The sequence below is a fragment of the Protopterus annectens genome, chromosome 7.part0 (assembly GCF_019279795.1).
Source record: "Protopterus annectens isolate FY-2018-M chromosome 7.part0, PAN1.0, whole genome shotgun sequence".
NCBI classification, from domain to species: Eukaryota; Metazoa; Chordata; order Ceratodontiformes; family Protopteridae; genus Protopterus; species Protopterus annectens.
This window is the reverse complement of record NC_056739.1, coordinates 1,163,928,962-1,163,941,489: the sequence shown is the minus strand read 5'-3', so window position 1 is coordinate 1,163,941,489 and position 12,528 is coordinate 1,163,928,962. Positions and strand designations below refer to the sequence as shown.

The 12,528-nt window shown below is 36.1% G+C and overlaps 1 protein-coding gene and 1 long non-coding RNA gene across 4 annotated transcripts in view; one reads left to right on the top strand and one right to left on the bottom strand.

The window, feature by feature from the left end:
* The window catches only part of LOC122806928, a 43,362-nt gene extending 33,992 nt beyond the window's left edge, over positions 1 to 9,370 (bottom strand). The window contains exon 1 of the long non-coding RNA XR_006365570.1: positions 9,299 to 9,370. This is a non-coding gene — a long non-coding RNA (uncharacterized LOC122806928). The remainder of the gene's footprint in view (positions 1 to 9,298) is intronic.
* The window catches only part of CCDC33 (coiled-coil domain containing 33), a 1,222,712-nt gene that overhangs the window by 246,816 nt on the left and 963,368 nt on the right, over positions 1 to 12,528 (top strand). The gene's annotated exons all lie outside the window — the stretch shown is intronic.

Here is a 12,528-nt window from a genome sequence, read left to right as displayed (position 1 = left end):
TAAACTTTCAGATGGTTAGGACAGAACGGATGAGTCCGAGCAGGTGATTCCAGCTCACCCATTCTGTGTGGATGGAGGTAGTAAGGCCCACTGCAGTGCTGACCTCAACAGGAATCTTGAGGGATTATAGGAGTAGCTATTGAATCATTGTGGCTTTGTGCTGTAGATGTACTAAGGAGGTTTTAACGTGTGGAAGCATTCATGGGGCCTCTTTAGAGGAGTGCTGTCTACAGGAGCGACTGGCTGTCATGTGAATGGAAGTATTGTGACGAGGCCCATATGACTACAAGGTGGTCTGTTTCCTAACTGCTTACTGTTGGCTTGATGAAGCATTTTCCCAAAGCAGGGAACAAAAGGTTCTAAGGCTGTTGTCCTGGTCAGACTATAAATAGGCCTGGCTCTCATTCATAGAGCAGGAATAAATAAGGTGACTAAGTTTAGGAAAGGGTGCCTGATGGAGGTCAAATGGAAGGCAAAATAAAAAAAATGTGAAACATGAAATGTACTAGGAAAGTCAACAATTATATCAGCAGGCATGAATGTTACATCATCTGTGAATGCATGAATTCATCCTCTTTCACATAAAGGTGTTGTTACAAAGCTGCAGTTAAGTTCAGGTCACGTGTAATGGTATAAAGAAGGTTGAGACGATTTTGTTAATGGGGCTGAGAAATGTGACTGTGTACCTGTTAAAGACAATGGAATAAAATAGTAAGTTAAGTCAAAACACATTTTCTTCTATTTCCATCTTCTTTCATCCTGTGAGTTCCATCTCACTTCGCACATCACCAGCATAGGCTGCAATCTGTCACAAAGTATTCAGATCTACAACATGCAGTTGTTGGCATGGTAGTAGTAAGGAAATTAAAAAATTGTCTCTCTCACAAAACTCAAAATATTCTTAAAAGAAATTCTGATTTTAATGGGCACAAAATTACAGAAGAGAGTCGATTATCCGAAACGTCAATTATCCGAACCAGCCTTCCAAGTTTTCAGGTAGAAAAAAATCTTGAAGTCTGAATATGCAAACATTATATGTGTTCGCTTGAGCATGTTTTTTGAGCTTGTAGCCAGCTTGTGTGTGAAAAACATTCTTTATTGTCCACTGGAATCACTAAATGGTTGAAAAGTGTATTCTTGTGTGCAGAAAAAAAACAAGATTTTAGAAGTTTTATTATCCGGTTCAATTAAATGTTTGATTATCCTAACAGTTTGATTATCTGAACTACCCTAGGTCCCAATTAGTTCAGATAATCAACTCTGTACTGTATAAGCCTTTTAGGCCTGATGTGATATTTTTTTTAACTCCACATTACAGCACCCTTGGAATAATTTAATAATTACTAGGGTGGACTGAGGGAAGCATGCCTCCTCATTGGAAAACATAATTATTCAAGTTAGGATAATTTTAGCAAAAGCAGATTCTGAGCTTCAGATTGATAGCGCAAAAAAAGTGAAAACATTATTAACAAAGAAAAGAATATATATAAACTAAATGTTATTTGTCTCCACACTTTTTCCTTCTTTACGGTCTAGGATGATGTCAGTACGCATATAAATGGGAATCTGATACTGTCTTTACCAGATAACACAAATATTCCAGCAGCTGTAAAATGGCAGGATTTATCAGTAGACTTTCTAAATGACATACAGGATAATGTGACAATGTAAGGTCATAGAACCATGGTTTAATAGTTATGCTGCTGCATAAGTACTGTTTACAGAAAAAAACAGTACTAGTCACATAATGACTGCAGCCCACTATTTATTTATTTATTTATTTATTTATGTATTTATGTATGTATTTTATGAGGAAAGAGCGGGCAATGCTTCCAAGCCTGATATGTGATTTCAGTCTTCAGTGATTCGCCAAAAAAACAAAACTTTTGTGAGGAACAGAACAAAAATATGAGGCATAAATCTGGACATTCTCTGAAACTCTAGACAGTTGAGAGGTATGCTGTGTGGAAATGTATGCTCATACTGGGTCCAGCACAATAGCTATTGCTTCCTGATATGTGAATAACATGGCCGTTAGTGCCCGGAACTCATAGGAAATTTTTTAACCCTAGCTTGGTAATGTCTGTGCTCCCAGGCTCTTTCATCCCGTTCATGGTATCCTACAGTGCTGGGAGTCAAGAAGAATGAACAGGCAAATAGATGTGGGGGTGGCTTGATGGTCACAGGGTGAAGTAGCCACAAATGATAAAATTGCCACCTTTAAGGCATGGATATTTAATATTGTGTTTTTTTCAAAAAACATCTTTATTAAATTTTCACGTATGACACAGGCAATCTTACAGTTATATAAATGAAAAACAAAATGACACACTTTAATTGCAAACATTATACATCACAGACACCATTGAAACAACTGTAGTTGTAAACATTATACATCACTGGTAATCTATCCAGTCATTGTCAGTTAAGCATTATATAGCTCATTCAAATCCTGCCTCTTTAAACCTCGTTCCTTCTATGCCTATATATTGTTCCCACAATTCCCATTTTTCCCATCTAGTTTGCTCCTTTCCCTTTCTAAAGATCCCAATTTCAGTTGTTTTATCTCTGTTACTATATTCACTACTTCTAGTAAAGTTGTTCTAGATTTTGATTTCCATTTTATACTAATTGCCCTTTTGACAGCCACCATAATTAGATTCAGCAAGGCTTTACTATATGTACGCAATTCCAATTCTGTATCATAACTCAAAAACATCATCTCCCCAGTTAATCCAATCCATTCACCCAGCATCTCTGACAGAGCAATCTGTAGGGAGTCTCTAAAGTCTGCCAGCTCATTACACTCCCAAAAATATGTTCTCAGCCACCTTTCTTGCCTGTCATACCTCCAACATTTGCTATCCACCTGAGGAAAAATCCTTTGGACTCTACATGGGGTATAAAAATACCTATATAAACACTTCCAGGCAAAGATCCTAAATCTTCTAGACTTTTTTGCATGTTTGGGAGATATACATATACCCCCATTGTCTCTTTGTGAATTGCTTATCCAGTCCCTCTTCCCAATCCTTTCTAAGCTCCTCTGACTGATTGTTATAATTATCATGCAATATTTTATATGCTTTATTAATTATTACTTTTTTTAACAGCAGCTTCTGTTCTAGATTCAATTAAAAACTCTCCCAGTGCTGGTTTTTCATTCAGGAGCCCCCTATTTCATTCTCTTTGCCTATACTCTGATATCAATCATTGCTAGGGAAGGCAATCTGTAAACTGCAGTCTAAATAAATTCTTGGCCTCTTCCCATTCTATTACTTTTCCCTTTCTAGTTATTTGCTCCCAATACTGTTTCCTTTGCCAGTTTTCTCCAAAAAATTCCAGCCCCCTCTTGCATATTATCTGTATGACCACAATCATCCCTATTGGCAAAATCTCTTTTCTCCATCTCAAGGTGGTTTAGATCTTAGAATACTCCCTGCTATTTTATGATTTTTGTTGTTCTCCTTAAGACTCTCTATCCAAAATCCCAATCTCTCCTTATTCCTTGAGCTTCCTCCCTGTATCATCATCATTCCTTTCCACTTTGAATTATAGCTTTCTGCTTGTGCTATGTATAAGAGCCTAACTGCTTTACTCTAAAATACCCCCTCAAATTTGGTAGTCCTAGTCCACCTTGTTTTATTAGAAGAATCAGCTTATCCCACTTGACCTTTGCTGTCCTCCCTTCCCAGAAAAAAATACTTCAACTCTTTTTTAATTGCTATCCACAGCTTCTCCCCTGGTTGATAAAAATATGCCTGATCTGTGTATAAAAGTAAAGGGACTAAAAACATTTTAATGGCTTGTACCTTAGTATCCATATCCATATAACAAAGCTTCCAGTTTCTCAGTTTTATATTATCTTCTGTTTAGTCTCTTCCCACATTACCATTACCACCGCCTTCTTCCAGGATGCTGGTATTCCTCCTCCTCCTCTTAAAATACTATTAAACTAAACCAGTTTTTTTCCTTCCTAACTACCCAACTTCAACAAGAATACCATCTATTCCTGGGGACTTTCCTGTAGATTGGTTATACATAGCCATTTTTATCTGATGTCTTCCTAACCTAACCATTAGTAACTGGGCCTCATCTACCTCTAACCTTGGCATATTTAATTCTTCCATAAACATTTGCATTTGTACCATTAATTGATGTCCATATTTCTCTGCTTTATACAAACCTTCATAAAATTTTAAAAATATTTCTAACACTTCTATAGGATCTCTTGTTATCTTCCTTGTTATAGATTCCATAAGCTTAGTGACAGCCCTTTCCACTTTCTGTTGTCTGAATTGTTGTGCTAAAAGTTTTTGAGCTCTAGAATTATCATCAGAATCAGTTACCTAACATTAATCTTTCTAAACTCATGCATATTATTGCGATAATCCCTTATTTTCTGATTAGCATTCTGCAGTTGCTCCTTTTCTTGTTCTGAGAGATTCTCCCTATTTTGCAATACTTTAACATTTGTCAGTCCCTCTAAATAATTCTTGTTACTTCTTAACCATATCTCACTTTCTTTTATTTCCACACCAGTTTTAAACTCTACTTTAATTTTATCCCACTCCCTAGCTATGTTTTCAGAAGAAAATTATATCTTCTCTAATAACTCCTGAATTAATTCCAAACCCATTCCTTAAATTCCTCTCTTTTCAGCTGATAGGTGGGAAAGTGGCAGTGTCTCATTTTTATTTCATTACTTTGTGTTTTTATTTTATTTATTATTGACACATGATCTGCAATAGTTATTGGGTGTATTTCAAAACCTTCGATTAAATGCACATGTTCCTGTGGGATACAAAAACTGAGCTAGGCTAGGTAGATTTTATATTTCTGTGAATAATATGTAAATTCACTCCAAACTCCTAGTACTGAATTCACGTCTTCCATGCCAACATGTTCATACATTTCTTCAAAGATCTACCCCCTTTGTTATATTTCCCTTCTGGGTCCCCCAGACACATCTTCACTGTTTGCAAACCAAATTCCAGTCTCCACCTATAAGAAATATTCCTTGCTGAAAACTGATTATTTCTCCCAGAATTTTCTTAAGCTCTATTATAGTAGTTCTAGATGGGATGTCAATGCGTGTCAGTGTAATCCTCCTCCCTAGCCAGTAGCCCCTTAGTACTATGCATCTTCCTTTGTTATCTTGTTTTCCCTCTTCTATCACTATTGGAGCTCCTCCTGCAATTAATATACATACTTCTCTTTTCCTGTGCCCCAGATATTCTGCTAAATAACCATCCTGAAAACCTTTCCAGGTGTGACTCCTGTGCATAACTATTTGGCACTCTACATTTTTAATATAGTTCACTATCTTTTTTGTTTATATTTATCTGTAAGACCATTCAGATTGAAATACATTATAAAAAGTATCATTGTCTCATATAGTTATTATTACCACCTTTTATGTATAACTGCCTTTTTGTTAAATGTCTAGTTCCAACTTTTATGTTACATGTATATACTGTTCAGCAGGTTGCTCTTTTATGTAGTTTGTTGTCATATCCATTTGCACCTATGCCACATCTTACATAACTTTTTGTTTTTTGAAAGCCCTCCAACAGAACAACCCCCTAAAACCTATTAAAGTAACACACATAGCTATGTACATCTTCAAATACTGATGTTTTTGCTTCTTAATAAGAACAAAAGTTCTAAGTTGATAGCCACACAGACAGGCCAGAGTTAACCAAAAAGAAAGGTTAGTCATGCTAAGATGCATGGTACAGCCTGTGCTATTAGTAAGTGCTATTTGATTTTATCTATCTGTATAGCTCTCCCGGCTGAGAAAACATGTGAATCCTTTCAGTAAACACTTTCTCCAAGACATTTCTCTTACTAAAATTGTCTTCTAGTGACATGAAAACCAGATACAAATCTGCTAAGGGTACCTTGTATACCCTGGAAAAAGCCTTATAATAATCAATATTCTTTTTCATTTACATGCTTTGTATTAAACTTGTTACTGGATAACACCTAGGGTTTTAACCCAGTCATTTCCCTATACAAACATGGGGAAAAGCACACTGATTTTTTTGTCATACTGTCTGAACCAGACCCTTCCTCTCTCTCCCCTTCTCTTCCTCTTTTTCTTTTTTTTATTATAGTGCCTACATTTCTTAAAACTGAACAAAGAAAAAGAAAAACAAAAGCACCTGTTGATATTAGTATCCACATTGCATTTAAAAAAAAAACTGAGAAAACTTTACTTCAAGTTTTTTTTTTCATCTTTAAAGCTCTCACACCTGGGAAAACCCTCGATTGTTTTCAGAAACATTATGTCCTACCAAATTTCTCTTTTCTTGTTTTTTTTTTCTTTTCCCTTAGCCCATCCCCTTCCACCAGACTGTCTCCAGTTTCTCTTTATCAGATTGCCTCCATGGAGACATGAAGACCAGCTGCAGAATTGCTACTTAGTAAACATACATGCATTTGCTAGAAAAACAAAGCCTCATAATATTCAATATTTTTTATTTACTTGCACTCTCTTAAAACTAATCAAGCTAAGGTCCTTAATCAGTCATTTCCCCATGCAAGAATCAAAAAGTACATTAATTTTAACTTTGTCATGCCTTTTTAAACAGGCTCCTTTTTTTTTTTTTTAATCATTGCATTGCCTATATTTCTCAAAACTGCTCAAGAAGAAAGAGAGAAGAGGGGAGAAAAAGAAAAAAACACGACCTGCTTGCAATCTCCATTACACTTTAAAATAGCATGCAAAAAAAAACATGCACTACAAATACACTAAGTGATGTCTTTTGGCTTTTCCCGGTTAGGGTTCACCACAGCGGGTCACCAGTCCGCTTATGATTGGCAGTGGATTATGGTGTTGAGTTGCTAGCCTGGCACCCAACCTTCAAAGAAGGCACACCACTCATGCACACACTACAAATACAGTACTATTAAGAAAAGAAAGAATTTTATTCACTTACAGTTAGCTTTCTTCTTTCTCTTCCCCTCCCCAAAGCATTTTTCCAAACATTAATGACATGAAGTAGGGCATATAATTTAGAGTCCCCCACAAATCCAACAAATTTTGAAAAAGTTCAATATTTCAAGATTTTCTTGTTCTGTCATATTTCACAAATATAATTATTGCATTGTAATCCCACATTGTTACTGGTTTTATTACTGTTCTTTCTCCATTGGCCAAATCCTGTCTCTGCTTCATTTATAATGTACTCTTGATTCTTCTAGTCAGCTCTAATGCTCCCTTCCTTCTCTCCAACATTTTCCATTGAAATACCAGAAAAGGTTTCACGGGTGCAGACTTTCCGTGGTATTTAGTAGCAAAGGAACAAGAAGCAGTATCTTCTTTTGTTTCACATCTCACTTTTTGTTGACAAACTTTTGTATTTCTTTCTTAGCATGCACTTCATCAAAAAAAATTATTTTGTCCCCAGGGAAGAATACCTTGCAGAAATCTGGATACAGCAGTTTGAATGTCACACCTGTGTCTCTACATTCTCTGAATAGTGGAATGAATTTACTTCTTTTTTGCCTAGTGTACAATAAGTAATCATTCTCCACAAACACTCTGCTGTCTCCCACATTTAACATTTTGTCCTTCTTCCACAGTTTTGTCAGAATCAACTCCTTCTGCTGGTAGGATTGCATCCTTACTATTAAAGGTCTAGATTGCTTTCTTATAGCTGGGTTTGGAGCATACATACAATGTGCCCTTTAAAATAAAAACTCATGCTGTGGAATACCAGTCCTATTGCTTATTTGTGCTTTCGTTAAATTAATGCAGTCAGTTCCGTCCAGCTTCTCTGGTATAGCTGAAAATCTCAGGTTTTCCCTACATGCTCTGTCCTCTAATTCTATTATTTTTATAACATCTCTTCCTGAGCAGTCTCATATTCAGTCAGCCTTTTCTTCATTTCAGCCTCTGATTTTTGCAGCTTTATCATCTCATCTATTTATAGCTTCTTCCATTTTTTCCAGCCTTCTGTTGTTTATGTTGATATACTCTATCAGTGATTTGTTTACTTTAATCAGGTCTGTATGTAGCTGTCTTATATCTTCCTGTAGGTTATTGGAAGTCATGTCTGAAGGTTGCATTGCTTTTTGCTGAGCAGCTGCAGAACTTTCCCCAGTCACTTTTTGCAGCTGATTTTTTTTCCAGGTCTTCTGTATTTCTTTATTCCTGGCATCCAGTCAGTGCACTTACTAGCCAGTTACTGAAATTTACCCATAAACACAAGTCTACTGGCCTTCTCTACTAAGTTTTTGTTTTCATACTGGGAGAGCTAGAAACAAGCTATTACTCAGGGTACAGTCATCTTGAAAGTCCAGATATTTAATACTGTTGATCAAAATAGGGTGTTGAAACAGGTCTTTTTTGTGACCTTTGTGCATTTGTCGTCACTAGTGCTACATGCTGAAACTGACACTATTCACCTATTTTTGTTAATAGACTACACCCTATTTTTTTCTGCAGTCTGTTACAAAATCATGTGATATCTGCTTTAACACCTCATAATTGTAGTGGTAGTTGAATTAACGCAGGCAGCTGCTGTGGTACTCCAAACCCATGTGGTAAGATAGTTAGAGATTATGACAGAATTACAGGAATGCAGATGTCTTCTTCATATGATATATTTTAAGTGTTGTAGCATTCATTTCTTATTTATGCTTCTGAATGTAACATGGTCAATTGGTATTGAGAAACAAAATATAATGCCTATATTAATATAACACAAATACCAGTTGGTTAATAGGTGTATTCAGAAATCAGTCTTCAAATATTGATGTGAATGACAGTGATGTAATACTGAGTAGATGCTCAGGATTCTAGGTTCATAACATAATAAAAAACATGGGTTTACTGTGAATGAATGGAATGTTGTCCATTCTGTTGTATGTGTAGTCATGCAGCTTGTGTGGTAATTTGGTAATTAATATAAAAAGTGGCATGTGTAATGTACCAGCATTCTGTCCAACAATGTTACTGGCAAAGAGGATATACTAAAAAGGTTAATGGTTACTGATGACTCTGGAATCATTCTGCATTATCCTCAGTGTTACTGTACTCACAATGGATGTAATACAGCTCCATTTTGTTGCCATGATCCATTACTGACTTAGTCTTTGTTGCTCTGCTGCACAAGTTAGTTTTAAAGAAAAAAAATATTAAATTATTTGTATTTAGTAATACTGATTTACTTTAATTAAAATTCAGACTCTATTGTTCCTGTTCTGTGACTGAAAACACTACTAATTTAGTGCTGCGCATTATGAAAATTCAGCTAACAAAAGGTATTTTAAAAAGTTATGTTATTACCTTTATGCATATTTCTGCAGTGTTTACTTCCTTTTTAGGGAAAATCTGTGAGCCTTTATAAGCGATACTAAAAAAATGGAAATTAAAAATGCAGCAGTAGGTAAAAGAGACATTAAGAGCAGACATTAAAACAGAGGAGGCAGAAATCAATATATTTCTTCTTTAAATTCATAGACATCAATAATGACCTTTCACACTGCATAGTGATGCTCTCCCTCCATCCCAAGGTCTTGACTTCATTAATAGATTAATGTCACAGTCAGTGGATAGCCAATAATACAGTATACCTCATTTTTACTGCCCAAGTTGCATTCACAATCATGACTTCCTTCCTTTAACTTACTAAACCTATAAAACCTGCTTAATAGAAGAGATACCAATTTTTATTCTTACATGGTGTGAGTTCTACAAGAATAATTATAACTGCAGTATAGTTGAATGGATGCTGCAATGTCACCTAGTACCATAGTCTGTCCTGTTGTTAAGACACTGAAGTACAACAGCCTAGCTGGAACTTTGATTGGGACCCAGTGTATTTGCTACACTGTAGCAATGAGATCTGGTAACTGACATTAGAACATATGTCTGTTAAAGGACTCCAATACTGGAATAATAAACCTGCAGCACGGTACCTAGCTCTCAGAATATGGGCTCAGCAGTAATGGGAGTAGCTGGAATGACTGCATTTATGACCTGCATCTGCTATTTATACTACATTCCCACAGCCATGCAGGGTAGTCCACAATGCAGTGTGCTTCATGGTAACAGTAATGCAGCAAATAGTACCTATACTATTTACTGCCTTTGGGAATTTATAGGTTCATATGCATTTACTAGGCTTGCAGTCCAGAGAGTCCACTCAAAGTCACACAGCAGGCATATGAGTGCTGAGGAAATTAAACTCTGTACCACAGGAAATACTTCACACAGCCTTAACCCTCAGGGCCAACTGCCAGGTAGTAGTCTGCCCATGTTCCAAATAAGGTATGTCATGAAATGCCGGAGAGAAGTGCTTTGTGACCATGTTTAAAAAAAGTAAGTTATCCATTATTATTGGTCTTCAGTAATTAATAAGTTCAGCTGCTGATACAGTAGGATGTTATTTATCAAGATGTTGCATTCAGTTTTTTATGAATTACTGAATGTGTGCTGTAGTTGCAGGTTTCTTATCTTTCTGAAAATTCCATTCATCTGCAAGCACTGCTAAATATTTTATGCAGCCTTCGGTGATGACAACTGCCAAACATCCATCATGTCATGACAGAGTTTTAATGAATGAACGATTCCCCCAACAGTCCTGATACATTTGTACCCAGTGATAAACTTTAATAATTTGATAATGTAGAAAGAGAAAGAATTATTCACCTAAATGTTCACTGCTTTCTTGCCACTGTACTAAGTGTACGGCCCTACATTGCTACAGAAATGGTATTCGTTAATCATGTAATGTTTAAAATTGTCTGCACACATACAACTTTCCTCCACAGTAACTTGGTGTTAAGCAGTAGAGTAATGTGATGAAGTCATCAAGAGTGAACATGCTAATAGCAGTTTGTTTAATCCAGTTGCTTGTTTATTTATGTGTTTGCATGTTTGCTGCCAAAATGTATATTGCCTCTGGGGGCTTATCTCCATATGTGGTACAGATCTTAAATGCATTAGATGTGTAAACAGAAAAAATATAATAAATATATATTTACAGAGTGTAAGCATAAATGGATTAGACCTCTCATGTAGTAAAATGTAGAATAACATAATGATGAGATAACCAACCATGTTAACAAATGAATGTTTTAACAACTAGTTTTAATATACAGCTAGTGTATTAACCAAGTAATTGTGGTATAGACACCAATATGAAGCATGTATAAAATATAGATTAAGACCAGAAACAGCAACTGATCATATGTGATGGAACAATTCACATTTATGAAGCCATAAAATAAAACTTATTATTATGCAGCATTAGGACTTAGACTTAAATACAGTTAATTCATGTCACATGGCTCTTATAAACTACACATAAATCCACCATACAAGAACAACAAGTGGTAATATGGTAACAGATGAATTTCTTTGCCATAGCTAGTACATATTGCATGTTAATCCAGTAGAATTTCTAACATGTCTTACAAACACATTCAGTACAAATAACTTCCTTTATAATGTAAAAATGTAGAAATAAAAAATATGAATATGTCCTACCTATTGTATCCCTCTATTCAACATATATCGCCCAACTGCTTCAGGCTACTTTTAACAACATATGCAATTCATTGGTCTCTCCCAACAACTTCAACAATACAGTAGAGAGCCGATTATCTGAACATCGATTATCAGAAACGTCAATTATCTGAATGCAGACTTCCAAAGTTTATGGGTAGGAAAAATCATAAGGTCTGAATACGTAAATGTTATACGTGTTCACTTGTGCATGATTTTTGAGCTTCTCGTCTGCTTGTATGTGGAAAATATTTTTTATTGTCCACTGGAATTGCTGAATGGTTGAAAAGCATATTCCCTGCATGCAGAAAAAACAAGATTTTAGAATTTTTTATCCAGATCAATTATATGTTTAATTATCTGAAAAGTTTGATTATCCGAACTACCCTAGGTCCGAATTAGTTTGGATAATCGAATCTCTACTGTATTGCATTACTATCCAACAAACTTACTACCTGCCAGTTTCAGCAAGATCTATAATACTGTTATCCACTCCGCAGTGGTGGTGCTGCGGTAGCGCTGTCGCCTCACAGTAAGACGCTGTCCGGTTTGACTCTCAGCTAGAGCGTCTTCTGCGTGGTGACATGCGTGAATGGGTGTACCTTTGTTGAAGGTTGTGCATTAGGGCTGGCAACTCAGCACGTAAAAATCAACTGCCAATCATTAGCGACCGGAGTTCCGCTCTGGCGACTCTTAACCGGGAAAAGCCGAAACACACACACACACACACACACACACACACACACACACACACACACACACACACACACACACACACACACACACTAGCCTTCAAAATCCTATGGAAAAGATGCTGCTTCCACTAAAAATAGACTTCAAACTGAAATCTCTTCCTACTCACCGAGAAACCAAAATTAAAACATTTTCACATTGCAGTACCCAGCGATTGGATTGGCCCTCAAACATAGCTCTAAAGGGAGCCAGATCCCATCTAAAATAAACACTTCAGAAAAAACAAGATACCAGAAAGAAAATTGCCTCACAGA